Below are 18,021 nucleotides of genomic sequence, written 5' to 3' on the forward strand. Positions count from 1 at the left end.
GTACCCGATGGCCCCCGGGTTATTCCATGGGATGGGGGCGCGAGCTGAGCTAAACCCTGAGGCTCCACTGCCACCTGCCGCTGCCAGTTCTGGAGGCCCATTCTCACCTGGAGCAGAGTCTCCATGCTTGGGGCACAGGGAGTGGACCACCTCCCTCTGGAACGGCGCCACATCACGCTGCGACTGTGCCACCACCTTCTGGGTCTGTGCCACATCAGCCAGTGACTGCGCCATCTCCCTCTGGGACTGGCCCACCCCACTCTGCGTCTGTGCCACAGATCACAGAACATACAGTGCAGAAGGAGGCCCATCGAGTCTGCACCAACCCTTACAAAGAGCACTCTACTCAAGTCCACGTATCTACCCTATCCCCGTAACCCAGTAACCCCCACTTCACCTTTTTTGGACACTAAGGGCAATTTATCATGGCCAATCCACACAACCTGCACATCTTTGGGCTGTGGGAGGAAACCGGAGCACCCGGAGGAAACCCACGCACACACGGGGGGAACGTGCAGACTCCGCACAGAGAGTGACCCAAGCCGGGAATTGAACCTGGGACCCTGGAGCTGTGAAGCAATTGTGCTAACCACTATGCTACCGTGCTGCCCTGTGTTTATTGTGAACAGATGCAGATTAGTGCTCTAGCCCCATTGCTGCACCAGTGCCAACCACACTGATGTCTACCTTTGTGGCCTTACGGGCCCTGACGCCACGTCTCGGTGGATTCCCCAGGTGGTACATCAGGAGTGGATCGGCCTGCTGTGATTCCCGCCTTGGGTCCCCTTTGGCGGCATCTTCTAGCGTGTTGGTCAGCAGCTGGGAAACGCAGCCCACTCTCCCAGCCATGAACCGCTGTGACTGGGCCAGGCTTTTGTGTGCTGCTGCATTGCCCAGGTGGCTCTGGTGCTTGGCTGCCTTTAATTGGGCAGCCCTGTTCTAGGCCTCCTGGGCCACCGCCTGCACTGTCCGGGTGGTGGGGGGGGGAGGGGTGGTGAGGTTATGGGTGTGTGTTATGGGAGTTGGTGCCAGGGGCACAGTGCTGCCCACTGGCCGCCGTGGGGCGGTTGTGCATTTTCTTTACGGCACTGCTGGCTGGTCCTGAGTATGTTCCCCACGGCGCTCAAAACCTCTATCACCTGCGTCCAGCCACGGCGAACGCGGTGGTTGGCAGACTCCTTCCCATCCCGGGGTGCAGGGTCACCCGCTGTTGCGTTATGTACTCTGGGATAACACAGGCTGCAATTCGATGCAGCTTTGACCAAAAGATACTCTAGACGTTGAAGTAAGTTCAATGTGATTTATGCACAGTTCTCTATGAATTCGACTCTCCTGCTAATCTTGCTATAGTAACTCAGTCTAACTAACCAGTCTGCTCTAAGCCACGTGGTGGGTGTGATGCTTCTGATCTGCCCCTGTCCTACTCTCTAAGTGTTGCCTGTGGAAAGAAACAGAGCATGTGTGCCCTGTCCTTATATATGGGTTGTGTAATGCCCCCTTGTGGTAGTGTCACCTCTGGGTGTCTTGACTGCCCATTGGTCGTGTCCAATTCTATGTGTTTATTAGCTGTATGTCATGACGTCTCTGGAGCTCCCTCTAGTGTTTACTTAGTCGTAGTGTATTTACATTAACCCCTTGTGTATTTACAGTGATGCATATCACCACACCCACCTCTCCTCCACAGGGTCCAGCAGGATTTCCAGTTCAGTGTTTGCGAAACGGGCTGCCATCTTGTTGGCTGGGATGATGTGTGTGGGGAGTGAAGTTTAGTGAAGTGAAGGGGCTGGTTTAGCTCTCTCAGCTAAATCGCTGGCTTTGAAAGCAGGCCAGCAGCACGGTTCGATTCCCGTACCAGCCTCCCCGAACAGGCGCCGGAATGTGGCGAGTAGGGGCTTTTCACAGTAACTTCATTTGAAGCCTACTTGTGACAATAAGCCATTTTCATTTTCATTTCAGGTTCACCGACTAGAGGGCCTGGCCAGCGGACCGTCATCCCATCTCTCGCCCACTGTTGCCCCCCCGGCTGACCTTCCCCTCCCATGAACACCTTCCTTGCAGCCCTCCCCCCGCACTCCATGGTCCCTACCTGCCTCACTATGGGGTGTGGGCCCTGGGTTGGCAGTAACACCAGGCCTGGTCCATGGGATAGACGATGATGACAACCCGCTCTGCGAGGAGCTCTGCTGTGCCACATCGTTTGCCAACGTCAGACTCCTGCCCACGGTAGCACTTTCCACCGTCCACCTGGGGGATCACTGCATGCGAGCTGGCCATTCCATCACACAGCCCCATCGAATCCCTTGGATGGCAGAGGTGGGGGCCGGGGGGGGGGGGGGGGGTGCATGGGTCGGTGAGCACTAGCTGTATTGGGGTCTGTGGTCCAAGAACCCCCCCCCCACCCCCCGAACCCTTGACCCAGCAGCCACCCTCCCAACCCCCAGAGCCCGCCCTGCAGTCAGCCCAGCCCATCCCTCACACCATTCCGACAGAGCACCGAGGCAGATTGTAACGTAGCGAACATGTGTTTATTGTGAACATATACAGATTAGTGCTCGAGCCCCTGTTGCTGCCAACCTCATTGACGTCTACCTTTGTGGCCTTATGGGCCCTAATGTTACATCTCGGTGGATCCCCAGGTGGTACATCAGGAGTGGAGGCGGCCTGCTGTGATTCCTGCCTTGGGTCCCCCTTTGGCGGCATCTTCTAGCGTGACCGGGCCTGGATGGATCAGGCTGCTGATCAGGTGTTTCAGGTGACGTAGTGCAGCCCTGTTCTGTCCGCTGCCCATGTGATGTGCCAGGGACAGGAGGTGGGGGTGGGGGGGGGGGGGGGGGGGGGGGAAGAGAGGTGCTGCGGTATTCCAGCACCGACCCTGCGGGAGTCACCGGCACGGACCCCGTCACCTCCTCCTCACTCGGGGTACCCGATGGCCCCCGGGTTATTCCATGGGATGGGGGCGCGAGCTGAGCTAAACCCTGAGGCTCCACTGCCACCTGCCGCTGCCAGTTCTGGAGGCCCATTCTCACCTGGAGCAGAGTCTCCATGCTTGGGGCACAGGGAGTGGACCACCTCCCTCTGGAACGGCGCCACATCACGCTGCGACTGTGCCACCACCTTCTGGGTCTGTGCCACATCAGCCAGTGACTGCGCCATCTCCCTCTGGGACTGGCCCACCCCACTCTGCGTCTGTGCCACAGATCACAGAACGTACAGTGCAGAAGGAGGCCCATCGAGTCTGCACCAACCCTTACAAAGAGCACCCTACTCAAGCCCACGCATCTACCCTATCCCCCTAACCCAGTAACCCCCACTTCACCTTTTTAGGACACTACGGGCAATTTATCATGGCCAATCCACCTAACCCGCACATCTTTGGACTGTGGGAGGAAACCGGAGCACTCGGAGGAAACCCACGCACACACGGGAAGAACGTGCAGACTCCGCACAGAGAGTGACCCAGCCGGGAATTGAACCTGGGACCCTGGAGCTGTGAAGCAATTGTGCTAACCACTATGCTACCGTGCTGCCCTGTGTTTATTGTGAACAGATGCAGATTAGTGCTCTAGCCCCATCGCTGCACCAGTGCCAACCACACTGATGTCTACCTTTGTGGCCTTACGGGCCCTGACGCCACGTCTCGGTGGATCCCCCAGGTGGTACATAGGGAGTTGATCGGCCTGCTGTGATTCCCGCCTTGGGTCCCCTTTGGCGGCATCTTCTAGCGTGTTGGTCAGCAGCTGGGAAACGCAGCCCACTCTCCCAGCCATGAACCGCTGTGACTGGGCCAGGCTTTTGTGTGCTGCTGCATTGCCCAGGTGGCTCTGGTGCTTGGCTGCCTCTAATTGGGCAGCCCTGTTCTAGGCCTCCTGGGCCACCGCCTGCACTGTCCGGGTGGTGGGGGGGGGGAGGGGTGGTGAGGTTATGGGTGTGTGTTATGGGAGTTGGTGCCAGGGGCACAGTGCTGCCCACTGGCCGCCGTGGGGCGGTTGTGCATTTTCTTTACGGCACTGCTGGCTGGTCCTGAGTATGTTCCCCACGGCGCTCAAAACCTCTATCACCTGCGTCCAGCCACGGCGAACGCGGTGGTTGGCAGACTCCTTCCCATCCCGGGGTGCAGGGTCACCCGCTGTTGCGTTATGTACTCTGGGATAACACAGGCTGCAGCTTTGACCAAAAGATACTCTAGACGTTGAAGTAAGTTCAATGTGATTTATGCACAGTTCTCTATGAGTTCGACTCTCCTGCTAATCTTGCTATAGTAACTCAGTCTAACTAACCAGTCTGCTCTAAGCCACGTGGTGGGTGTGATGCTTCTGATCTGCATCTGCCCTACTCTCTAAGTGTTGCCTGTGGAAAGAAACAGAGCATGTGTGCCCTGTCCTTATATATGGGTTGTGTAATGCCCCCTTGTGGTAGTGTCACCTCTGGGTGTCTTGACTGCCCATTGGTCGTGTCCAATTCTATGTGTTTATTAGCTGTATATCATGACGTCTCTGGAGGTCCCTCTAGTGTTTACTTAGTCGGAGTGTATTTACATTAACCCCTTGTGTATTTACAGTGATGCATATCACCACACCCGCCTCTCCTCCACAGGATCCAGCAGGATCTCCAGTTCAGCGTTTGCGAAACGGGCTGCCATCTTGTTGGCTGGGATGGTGTGTGTGGGGAGTGAAGTTTAGTGAAGTGAAGGGGCTGGTTTAGCTCACTCGGCTAAATCGCTGGCTTTGAAAGCAGACCAAGGCAAGCCAGCAGCACGGTTCGATTCCCGTACCAGCCTCCCCGGACAGGCGCCGGAATGTGGCGACTAGGGGCTTTTCACAGTAACTTCATTGAAGCCTACTCGTGACAATAAGCCATTTTTGTTTCATTTCGTTTCAAGTGTGCATATGCAGCTGCAGCTTGTCAGCCTCCTGAATGCCAATCCCGAATCCCGCAGCGTTTCTCATTGGAATCGATGGGGTTCCGCGTGGCGTCGGTGCCAGCTCCTCAACGGTCGGTAAATTGGTCCAGGTGCTGCGCCAGTTTGGCTGTCCAATAATCCGGAGTCAACACTTAGGGCGGGATTCCCCGGTCACATCCGCCCGGCGAGCGGAGAATCCTACCTGAGGTCAATGGATTTCTCCATTGTCCGCCTCTCGCCCATGACATTCCTATGGTAGGTGGGGCGGAAGAACCCAGCCCTGAGTCTCAGGAATGGAGAATCCTGGCGCAGTGGTTAGCCCTGCTGCCTCACGGCTCTGAGGTCCCAGGTTCGATCCCGGCTCTGGGTCACTGTCTCCCGTGTTTGCGTGGGTTTCGCTCCCACAACTCAAAGAGAGGTTGAATAAACTCGGTTTGTTCTCACTGGAACGACGGAGGTTGAGGGTTCAACCTGATAGAGGTCTGCAAAATGTGAGGGGCATAGACAGGGTGGATAGTCAGAGACTTTTCCCAGGTTAGAGGGGTCAAATACTGAGGGGGGGGGGGCATAGGTTTAAGGTGTGAGGGGCAAAGTTTAGAGGAGATGTACGAGGCAAGTTTTTTCCACGGAGGGTAGTGGGTGCCTGGAACTCGCTACCGGAGGAATGAAATGAAATGAAAATGGCTTATCGTCACGAGTAGGCTTCAATGAAGTTACTGTGAAAAGCCCCTAGTCGCCACATTCCGGCGCCTGTCCGGGGAGGCTGGTACGGGAATCGAACTGTGCTGCTGGCCTGCTTTCAAAGCCAGCGATTTAGCCCTGTGTTAAACAGCCCCGCTGTTTAGGTGGTGGAAGCAGGGACGATAGTGACGTTTAAGGGGCATCTTGACAAATACAGAATATGATGGGAATAGAGGGATACGGACCCCGGAAGTGTAGAAGATTTTAGTTTAGACGGGCAGCATGGTTGGCGCAGGCTTGGAGGGCCGAAGGGCCTGTTCCTGTGCTGTACTTTTCTTTGTTCTTATGTGCAGGCTAGGTGGATTGGCCACGCTAAATGACCCCTTAATTGGAAAAAAATGAATTGGATACTCTAAATTTATAAAACAAAAAGTAATGGGGAATCTGACCCACAATGTTTTGGCCTCAACTACTTGCAGTGGTCACACATTCCACAGGCTCACCACTCTCTGGGTGAAACATTTTCTCCTCATCTCTGTCCTCAAAAAGGTCTACCTCGTATCCTCAGATTGTGACCCCTGGTTCTGGACACATGTACATCCTTCCTGTATCTACCCTGTCTAGTCCTGTTAGAATTTTACAGGTTTCTATGAGATCCCCCCCCCTCATTCTTCTGAACTCCAGTGAATACACTCCTAACCCATTCAATCTCTTCTCGTACGTCAGTCCCACCATCTCAGGAATCAGTCTGGCAAACCTTTGTTGCACTCCCTCTAGAGCAAGAAGATGTTTCCTCAGATAAAGAGACCAAAACTGCACATAATAGTCCAGATAAGGCCCTGTCTAATTGCAGCAAAACATCCCTGCCCCTGTAATCGAATCCTCTCGCAATGAAGGCCAACATATCCTTTGCCTTCTCCGTTGCTTGCTGCACCTGCATGCTTAGCTTCTGTGACTGGTGTACAAGGAAATCCAGGTCCTGTTGCACTTCTAATTTATGGCCATTCAGATAATAGTCTGCCATCTCATTAAAAAAATTTTTTTTTTTAGACTATTCAATTCCTCTTTTCCAGCTAAGGGACAATTTAGCGTGGCCAATCCACCTACCCTGCATATCTTTGGGTTGTGGGGGGCAGACCCACGCAGACACGGGGAGAATGTGCAAATTCCACACGGACAGTGACCCAGGGCTGGGATCGAACCTGGGGCCTCTGCGTCAGAAGGCAGCAGTGCTGACCCACTGCGCCACCGTGCCACCCTGCCTTCTCGCTTTTGCCATCGAAGTGGTAACCTCAGAGTTATCCAAATGATACGGCATCTACCATTCACTCAACTTGCCCAAATCACACTGAAAAATCTCTGCATCCTCCTCACAGCTGGGGCTGGTTTAGCACACTGGGCTAAATCGCTGGCTTTTAAAGCAGACCAAGGCAGGCCAGCAGCACGGTTCGATTCCTGCACCAGCCTCCCCGAACAGGCGCCGGAATGTGGCGACTAGGGGATTTTCACAGTAACTTCATTGAAGCCTACTCGTGACAATAAGCGATTTTCATTTTCATTTCATTCAGTTCACCCTCCCGACCAATTTTGTGCCAACTGCAAGTTTGGAGATATTGCGTTTAGTCTCCTCATCTGAATCATTAATGTATATTGTGAATAGCTGGGGTCCTCGCACCGATTCCTGCAGTACCCCACGAGTCGCTGCCTGCCAATTTGAAAAACACTTGTAAATTCCAACTCATGTCCTGTCTGCCAACCAGTTTTCTGTCCATCTCAAAACAAAACCCCTAATCCCAATCTCTTTAATTTTACACACTAATCTCTTACGCGGGACTTTGTCAAAAGGGTTAATCAGAGTCCCTCCTGCCAGTACATTTATCCTCATGGCACATTCGTTACAAACACAGCAATTGAGAATCTACATTTTGGCAGCAAATAAAACTCAGTCTTTCACTATAACTGCAGATTTATTATTGATTCATTAATTTTAACTCAATTAAGGCTCATTAATTTTTTAATTATGTTACCGACTGGTAGCTAATTAATCTTTAGTTGGTTAATATAAGATGCGCTGGTTCAAAGAGACAGTTTTGTAGGAGACAATCACTTTCTTTCTTACTAACCTTGCTTGGATTGAACACTGAGTCTCAGACTCGAGGCAGACTTTGACAATATCTGATGCCCTGTAGCTTTACAAAATTTTGGAATAATTTGTTAAGATAAACAATTTCCACTCATTCTGCAGTTTTGGGGAATATTTTGGTTTATACAGTAGTAATTTTCAAAATAAAGGCCCAGTCATATTTTAGAGTTCAACGTGGCTTCCTTGACCTTGTTACTTATTAAAGTGAAGATGGACGAGTGATTGATTTTAAAAACTAAATAATACAAGGCATTCCTACAGTTTCTGACATTACAACAGTGACTATGTTAATTCCTGATTCTTTGTGGCCGGTCTGGACTCAATAAAATCTGAGATGGATTTGCAGGTATCATATCATTTAATAATAACTAACTTGCAAGGCTGACTCAATCCATAGGGCCACAGGACACACATACTGTCTTCTGAGAGCCCAGGATAAAGAGAACCTCAGGACAAAGGAACACTGGAGATATACTTCAAATGACATCAAGATTCGCATACAAACTTCCCATTGGTCATTTTACACACCTCCTGACCTGGTCATATATCCTAATTGGCTCACTTATCCTGGGCCTCTTGTTACCCAGCATCCTTTTCACTATTCTCTCCACGAGGCAAAGCTCCCCTCCCCCTTCCTAGCCATGCTGTGCTCATCCCTTTGTTCTCTGTCTGTGAACACATTACCCTCAGGGTTCTACTGTCCATCATATTCGTTTGCTCACTTCCTCATTTACATTTCAAAAGCTCTTAATTGGCTGTAAAAAAAAGCTTTACAGAGATCCTGTGGTCATGAAAGATGCTACAGAAATGTAATTTATTTTTAGAAATAGTCCCCAAACTTGGGTACATCACACTCGGTCCCCTCATGAAGATCATTCGTAATCGCTGAATCTTAATTTTGTGTAACAACCATGTCTTTCAGGCAATATCAAATACCCTGTGAAAATCCAAACACAGTATATCATAAAGTTATTTGATTTAAAGCAGAACAAGTTGTTGCAGTTTGCAGGACGCTGGGATAGAAGCAGAGATGATGGAATGTTTCCCAAAGGATATTGGCTGGGCACTTGATGAAAAAATAAACAGGCAGGGATACAGGAATATAACCGGGTAATTGTTTGATCTGCAGAGATCTACAAGTTGTGAATCTTTGGAATTCTCTACCCCAGAGGGCTGTGGGAGCTCAGTCATTGAGTGTGTTTAAAGCAGAGACTGACAGATTTCTAAATCCCAATAACACAAAGGGATATGGGGATAGTGTGGGGGGAAAAAGGCATTGAAGTGGATGATCAGCCGTGATCGTATTGAATGGTGGAGCAGGCTCGACGGGCTGAATGGCCAACTCCTGCTCCTATGTTCCAATGATACAAAGATAGGTAGGAAAGTAAATTGTGAAGAGGACATAAGGAGGTTACATAGGTATATGTGAAATCATTGGGGTAAGATCTGGGAAATGGAGGAAAATGTGAAATTCTCAATTATGTCAGGAGGAATGAAAAATAAGCTTATTATCTGCATGGTGAGAGATTGCAGAGCTCTGAGACTCAGAGGGATCTGGGTGTCCAAGAGCATGAATCACAAAAGGCGAGTATACAGGTACAGCAAGTAATTAGGAAAGCTAATAGAATGTTATTGTTTATTGTGAGGGGAATTGAATACAAAAGTAGGGAGGTTATGCTTCAGTTATACAGGACATTGGTGAGACCACATCTGGAGCACTGTGTACAGTATTGCTCTCATTTAAGGAATGATGTCAATGTGTTGGAAGCAGTTCAGAGAAGGTTTACTGGACTCATACCTGGAATTGGAGGCTGGTCTTATGAGGAATGATTGGACAGGCTGGGCTTGTGTCCGATGGAGTTTAGGTGACTTGATTGAACCGTATAAGATCCTGAGGGGCCTTGACAGGGTGGATGTGGAAAGGATGTTTCCTCTTGTGGGAGAATCTAGAAATTGGACTCACTTTAAAAGTAACAACTTGCCCATTTAAGGCAGAGGGTTGGGAGTCTTTGGAACTCTCTTCCTCAAAGGGCAGCGGAAGCAGAGACTTTGAATATTTTGAATGCAGAGCTGGATAAATTCTTGTGAAGCAAGGGGGTGAAAAGTTATTGGGGGTCAGCAGGAATAAGACCACACTGAGACCATAATGAATAGGAACAGGAGTTGGCCATTCGGCCCTTCGAGCCTGCTCCTCCTTTCAATAGGATCATGGCTGATTCAACATTTCTCACATCCACTTTCCTGCCCTTTCCCTGTAAGCCTGGATTCCCTCACTGATCAAGAATCTGTCTGAGCCTTAAATATACACAAGGACTCTGTCCCCACAACTCTCACAGTTCCAAAGACTCACAACCCTCCGAGCAGAAATTCCTCCTCATCCCAGTCTTAAATTGGCCCCTCTTTATTCTGAGACCATGCCCTCTGGTCCTGGACTCTCCCACGAGGGGAAACATCCTCTCAGCATTTACCCTGTGAAGCTCCTTAAGAATCCTGTCTTTTTCAATGAGATCACCTCTCATTGTTCTAAATTCCAATGAGTAGAGTCCCAACCGGTTTAACCTTTGCCCCGAAGACAATCCCTCCATGCCTGGGATCAGCCTCGTGAACCTTCCCTGAGCCACCGCCAATGAATTAACATCTCTTATGAAAAAAAGGGACCAAAACTGCTCTCAGTTCTCCAGATGTGGTGTCACCAGCACCTTGTCCAGCTGCAGCAAGACTTCCCGACTCTTATACTCCAACCCCCTTGGAATCAGGGCCAACATTCCATTAGCTTCCTGATTACCTGCTGCACCTGTCTGCTAGCTTCCTGTGTTTCATGTACAAGTTCCCCAAGTCCCTTTGTGTTGCAGCTTTCTGCAGTTTTTCTCCATTTAAATAATACTGTTCTTTTGTTCTCCCTTCCAAAATGGACAACTTCATGTTTTCCACAATATGCTCCATGTGGCAACTTTTTTGTCCACTTGCTTAACCTATCAATATCTCTTTGCAAACTGTTTGCATCCCCCTCATAACCTGCCTTTCCACCTATTTTTGTGTCATCTGCAAATCTGGACACATATTCACTTCCTTCCTCCAAGTCATTAATATATGTTGTTTTTTTCAATATAAATTTGGAGTACCCAATTCTTTTTTTTTCCAATTAAGGGGCAATTTAGCATGGCCAATCCACCTACCCTGCAAATCTTTGGGTTGTGGAGTGAGATCCATCCAAACACGGGGAGAATGTGCAAACTCCACACGGACAGTGACCCAGGGCCGGGATCGAACCCGGGTCCTCAGCACCGTGAGGCAGCAGTGCTAACCACTGCGCTACCATGCTGCTTATTAACATTGCAAACAGTTGCGACCCAGCACTGACCCCTGTGGAACCCCACTGGTCACAGATCACCAACCTGAAAAAAATATTCCTTATCCTCACTCGCTGTTTCCTGCCCATTGGCCAATCCTCTATCCATGCCAACATACTACCTCAACACAATCTGTCCAACTCATCCATGAATATATTCAATGACCCAAAAATCGAAGACAAGAATGAGGAAAAAAAATGGAAAGGGGGAGAAAAGAAAGTGGTTTACTCACAGATGTTGGGCACAGCAGGATTTTTCATTCTGTATGAAGCACAATCTTCATTCACGCAAAGCTGGAGGACCAGAAAAGTTTAAGAACAGGGAGGTGATACTGGAACTGTATAAACCATTGATTAGGCCACAGCTGGAGTACTGTGTGCAACTGTGGAATCCACACTCCAGGAGAGATGTGATAGCATTGGAAAGGGTGCAGAAGAGATTTACCAAGATGTTGCCTGGGTTGGAGAGTTTTGGTTGTGAAGGGAGAAAATGCTCTTAATGTTGGCAAGTCCACTACTGTTGCAGGCAGGGCATTCCACGCCCTTACTACTCTCTGAGTAAAGAACCTACCTCTGACATCTGTCCTATATCTATCTCCCCTCAATTTAAAGCTATGTCCCCTCGAGCTGGACATCACCATCCGAGGAAAAAGGCTCTCACTGTCCACCCTATCTAATCCTCTGATCATTTTGTATGCCTCTATTAAGTCACCTCTTAACCTTCTTCTCTCTAACAAAAACAGCCTCAAGTCCCTCAGCCTTTCCTCATAAGATCTTCCCTCCATACCAGGCAGCATTCTGGTAAATCTCCTCTGCACCCTTTCCAATGCTTCCACATCCTTCCGATAATGTGGCGACCAGAACTGCACACAATACTCCAAATGCGGCCGCACCAGAGTTTTGTACAACTGCAACATGACCTCACGGCTCCGAAATTCAATCCCTCGACCAATAAAAGCTAACACACCGCATGCCTTCTTAACAACCCTATCAACCTGGGTGGCAACTTTCAGGGATCTATGTACATGGATACCGAGATCTATCTGCTCATCCACACTACCAAGAATCTTACCATTCGACTGGGGTTATTTTCCTTGGAGCAGAGAAGACCAAGAGGGACATGATTGAGATGTATGAAATTATGAGGGGCATAGATAGAGATGAAGAAAGCTTTCCCCTTACTGGAGGGATCAATAACCAGGAGACATAGATTTAAGGTAAGGGACAGGAAGTTTAGAGGGGATGTGGGGAAAATACTGTTTTACCCAGAAGGTGGTGGGAGTCTGGAACTCATTGCCTTAAAGGGTACTGGATGTGGTGATATGCATCACTGTAAATACACAAGGGGTTAATGTAAATACACTACGACTAAGTAAACACTACAGGGAGCACCAGAGACGTCATGACATGCAGACATACAGCTAATGAACACATAGAATAGGACACGACCAATGGGCAGTCAAGACACCCAGAGGTGACACTACCACAAGGGGGCATTTACACAACCCATACACAAGGACAGGGCACACATGCTCTGTCTCTTTCCACAGGCGACACTCAGAAAGACAGGGGCAAATCAGAAGCATCACACCCAGCACGTGGCTTAGAGCAGACTGGTTAGTTAGACTGAGTTACTACAGCAAGATTAGCAGAAGAGTCGAACTCAAGTAGGAGAATTGTTAACTGTTCAATAAATGTGTTCAACCTATCTCCGAGTATGAACCTTCCTTTGTCAGAGCATACATCAAGGAAGCAGCTTATGCTACATGAAGAAGCATAACACAACAGTGGAGGCAGGGACTCTCATCAGATGTAAGAAATATTTAGATGCGCACTTGCGATGCCAAGGCTTTGGGCCAAGTGTTGGAAAATGGCTTTAGATTTTTTTTTTTCAAAATCAGAGTACCCAATTATCTTTTTTTCCCCAATTAAGGGGGAAATTTAGAGAGGCCAATCCACCTAACCTGCATATCTTTGGGTTGTGGGGGTGAAACACACGCAGACATGGGGAGAATTTGCAAACCCCACACGGACAGTGACCCAGGGCCGGGATTCGAACCCGGGTCCTCAGCGCCGCAGTCCCAGTGCTAATCACTGTGCCACATGCCGCCCTGGGTTTAGAATATTTTTAAACACTAGCATACCCAATTCTGTTTTTCCCCAATTAAGGGCAATTCAACGTGACCAATCCACCTACCTTGTACACATTTGGAATTGTGGGGCGGAGACCCACGAAGACACGGGGAGAATGTGCAAACTCCACACGGACATTGACCCGGGGCTGGGATCGAACCCGGGTCCTTGGTGCCAGGAGACTGCAATGCTAACCACTGAGCTATCTGAAAGCCAAAAGGCCTTTTCTGTGGTGTAGAAATCTATGACCCCCATGGCCATGGAAAAGCTGCAGGGATTTAGTAGAGTGACAGGAATGAGGGACTTCAGTCATGTGAACACACTGGAGAGGCTGGGGTTGTTCTCCTTAGAGTAGTGATCGCGAAGAGGAGATTCGATGGAGGCGTTCAAGATCATGAACATCGAGTAAATAAAGAGAAACTATTTCCACTGACAAAAGGGTTGTTAACCAGAGGACACAGATTTAAGGAGATTGACATAAAAACCAGAGGGGAAATGAGGAAGATGAATCTTTTACACAGTGAGGTGCTGTGATCCGGAATGCACGGCCTGGCAGGCTGGTGGAAGCAGATTCAACAAAAGGGAGTTGGATAAATACTGGGAGGGGACTAGTTTGCAGGGTTCATGGGGAAAGGGCAGGATAATGGGATTAATTGAGTCGCTCTTTCAAAGAACCAGCACAGGCTGGATGGGCCGAATGACCTCCTTCTTTGCGGTGATTCTGTGATCACAGATAAATAAATGTGTGTCTGCAATATCTACAGTGATGTCAATAATGTCTGGAATTCCCATCATGCCCCTGCTATCTCTTTGAAAGGACTCTCTGATTCATCCAACTGCTCTGCCCTTTCCCCACAGCCCTGCAAATTCTTCCCTTTCATGTATTTACCATTTGGAATGATACCATTGAATCCGCTTTCAGGCAGATCAGAACAGCTCGCTGTGTCAAAAAAAAATAATATCTCATCTCCCCCTCTGGCTCCTTTGCCAATTACCTCAGAGGGACTCACTGTCTGTTCAACAGCCTGTCCACTCTCTTCATCAATTTATCTTTTTGTTCCTGGGATGCAGGTGTCGCGAGCTGGGCCAGCATTCATTGTCCATCCTGGAGGACATTTAAGTGTCAACCACGTAGCTGTGGGTCTGGAGTCACATGTAGGCCAGGCATTAGTGAACCAGACAGGTTTTTATGACAATCGACAATGGTTTCATGGTCATCATTAGACTTTTAATACCAGATTTTTATTGAATTCAAATTTCACCAACTGTCATAGCAGGATTTGAACCCAGGTCCCCAGAGCATGACTCTGGGTCTCTGGATTACTAGTCCAACGACAATACCGCTACACCACTGCCTCCCCTGGAGTGCATTAATCTAATCATGAAAAGTCACGATTAATCAATTAATTCAGGAAGAAGTCTTACAACACCAGGTTAAAGTCCAACATGTTTGTTTCAAACACTAGCTTTCGGAGCACTGCTCCTTTCTCAGGTGACTGTTGGACTTTAACCTGGTGTTGTAAGACTTCTTACTGTGTTCACCCCAGTCCGACGCCGGCATCTCCACATCATAATCAATTAATTAGCTAATCAATCATGCAGGTACAGCAGATAATAACAAAAGAAAATGGAATGTTGGCATTAAGAGCAAAAGGAATTGAGTATAAAATTAAGGACGTGTTGTTGCAACTGTACAGGGCATTGGTCAGATCGCACCTGGGGTATTGGGCACAGTTTTGGTCTCCTTATTTAAGGAAAGATGGAGTGGCATTGGAGGCAGTTCAGAGGAGGTTCACTAGATTGATTCCAGAGATGAGGGGTTTGTCATATGAGGAGAGATTGAACAGTTTAGGCCCATACTCTCTAGAGTTTAGAAGAACGAGGGGAGATCAAATTGAGATCATAAAAATATTTGATTTTTCTTGATAAATGTTTATTAATGAAACAGAACATGATTAAAGAACAGAAAATGGCTTGAGGATCAAAGACAACCAGAGTAAAAGGATGGTCACAATGTTCTGGACCCAAACGGTTTCTCTTTAATTCATCTGCAGCCTGTCCCCTGCCCTCTTTGTGGAACACCTCCGCTCAGTCCACAAGCCTGACCCTGACCTTCCGCTTGCTGCCATTAGAATTCACCACCTTGCTCTCAGGCTCACATTTCTGTCCTCGGCCTGCTGCAATGTTCCGGAGAAGCCCAACACAAGCTGGACCAACAGCCCCTCATCTTCCCATGAGGCACTTTACAGCCTTCTGGGCTCAACATTGAGTTCAACAACTTCACACCCTGAACTCTCTCCTCCATTTTGATTTGTTTTTTTGCTGAGTGCCTGTCTGCATCTTGTTTCCATGTGTTTTGCTTCCAGATAGAGCTGTCCTTTATTCTGCCATTAACACTTACTCTGGACAAATGCTTTGTTTCTTTACCACAACCATTACCTCTCCCTTTGCTTTTTGTTCCAGGACATTTTTGACATTTAATCTCACCCATCCTCTAACCAATCCCTGACTTTCCCTTTTGTTCTGTCTGACCCTCCCCCTTTCTCAGCAGCATCAAACCCATCACATTTCTCCCTCTCTTTAGTTTCTTCTATTCGTCCATGGGATGTGGTCATCGCTGGGTGGGCCAGCATTTATTGCCTATCCTTGAGGACATTAGTGAACCAGAGAGGTTTCTATGACAATCGATAATAGTTTCATGGTCATCATTAATTCCAGATTTTTATTGAATTCAAATTTCACCATCTGCCATTGCGGGGATTTGAACCCAGGTCCCCACAGCATGACTCTGGGTCTCTGGATTACTAGTCCACCGACAATACCACTATACCATTGCCTCGGAGGCAGAGTTACATTGGACTTGAAACGTTAACTCTGTGCGGAATTCAACCAAAACATTTACATGTGTCATTTTCGGTGAGTTTGCCGAGGGGTGTTTCTCACCATATTCTCCCTCACGTTGTCCTTTTTTGGGCCTTGGGGAGTTTCTCCGTGGTCAAGACGCCTTGAAAGGTTTTCATCACTGGGGAGCTGTACTCGCTCGTGAGACCGGCTCCTCAGAGACTGGGCCGCCATTTTGAAAAGGGTGCCCCAATCTTTGAGTAGGCATGAGAGTCCCCCACCCACAGGAAATGTCACCACCCCTCCCCTGACAGACAGGGGCATTACTTGACACCCCCCCCCCAATTGAAGAACCCAGCTATGGGGTCGCTGAGGGCACCCCCTTACCTTGTGTCTCCACCCCCCCCCCTTTCATTCTCCCACCTTTTCAGGACCTTCATCCTTCACCCCAAAATCTTTATGAGGCCCCTTCATACTCGCCCTTCACCTCCCCCCTCCCCCATCCTTCAATGCCCCTCATTCCCCCTTTCATGGGGAAGGCCTCCCTCAGGCTCTGGCTCTTTGTAATGCCACCCTGGGATTGCCACCTTGCCAGTCTGCCAGTGCCACCCAGGCACGTTGGCAGAGGGAGAGCCACCCTGCCATGTTTCCCCCACACCCCCAGGTGCCATTACACCTGGTCCACGCCTGTGTGGACCAGCACTGAACAGAGTCCTGGCAAGGTCTTCCAGGCATGGCCATTAGCTCCCGGGAGGCGGGAGAATTCGGCGAATGTATATTTAAATGAGCTGAATGGCTCACTGAAACCTGCTGCTCTGGACCTTGTCCAGCGCAGGCGTCATCCAGATCACGCCGTCTTGCAAGCTTTCCTTGAATCTCATGAGGCGTCTTTAGAGTTGCAAATCTCGCCAGAGGCCTCTCGCAAGATTCGTCGGCCTCCTCACGACACCAAGGGAGAGCCAACATGGATTCGTGACAGGCAGGTCATGCCTGACAAACCACATTGAGGTAGTGGACAGACGAATGTCTATAGATATTGTTTATTTGGACTTCCAGAAGGTATTTGATTAAGTCCCACATAAGAGACTGTTAATTAAGGTGGAAGCCCAGAGAGTTGAGGGCGAATTAGTAACATAATCAGGGAATTGGTTGAGTAGCAGGCAACAGAGGGTGGATACTCAAATTGGCGCAGGATGTGACGAGTGGTGTCCCACAGGGATCTGTGCTGGGGCCTCAATAATTTGCATTATTTATTAATGAGTTGGATGATGGCTTAGAAAGCCGTACATCCAAACTTGCTGATGGCACAAAGTTGGATGGTATTGTAGACAGCATAACATTGCAAAGGGATATTGATAGACTTGGTCAATGGGCAATACTGTGCCAGATGGATTTTAGTGTAAGCAAGTGTGAGACTATCTGCACAAAATGGTATAAAGTTAAACTCACGAGACGTCCAAAGAGACTTGTGGGTTTCAGGTGGCAAGATCCTTAAAAATGCAACGGACAAGTGCAGTAAGTAATGAGAAAGGCTAATGGAATGCTAGCCTTTATATCCAGAGGGTTGGAGTATAAAGACACAGGGGTAATTCTGCAGCTGTACAAAACCCTGGTTCATAGAATTTACAGTGCAGAAGGAGGCCATTCGGCCCATCGAGTCTGCACCGACTCTTGGAAAGAGCACCCTACCCAAGTTCAACACCTCCACCCTCTCCCAATAACCCAGTAACCCCACCCAACACTAAGGGCAATTTTGGACACTAAGGGCAATTTATCATGGCCAATCCACCTAACCTGCACATCTTTGGCCTGTGGGAGGAAACCGGAACACCCGGAGGAAACCCACGCACACATGGGGAGGATGTGCAGACTCCGCACAGACAGTGACCCAAGCCGGAATCGAACCTGGGACCCTGGAGCTGTGAAGCCATTGTGCACAATGGGCATTATCCACAATGCTGACGTGCTGCACAT

This window comes from Scyliorhinus canicula, chromosome 17, assembly GCF_902713615.1.
Source record: "Scyliorhinus canicula chromosome 17, sScyCan1.1, whole genome shotgun sequence".
NCBI classification, from domain to species: domain Eukaryota; kingdom Metazoa; phylum Chordata; class Chondrichthyes; order Carcharhiniformes; family Scyliorhinidae; genus Scyliorhinus; species Scyliorhinus canicula.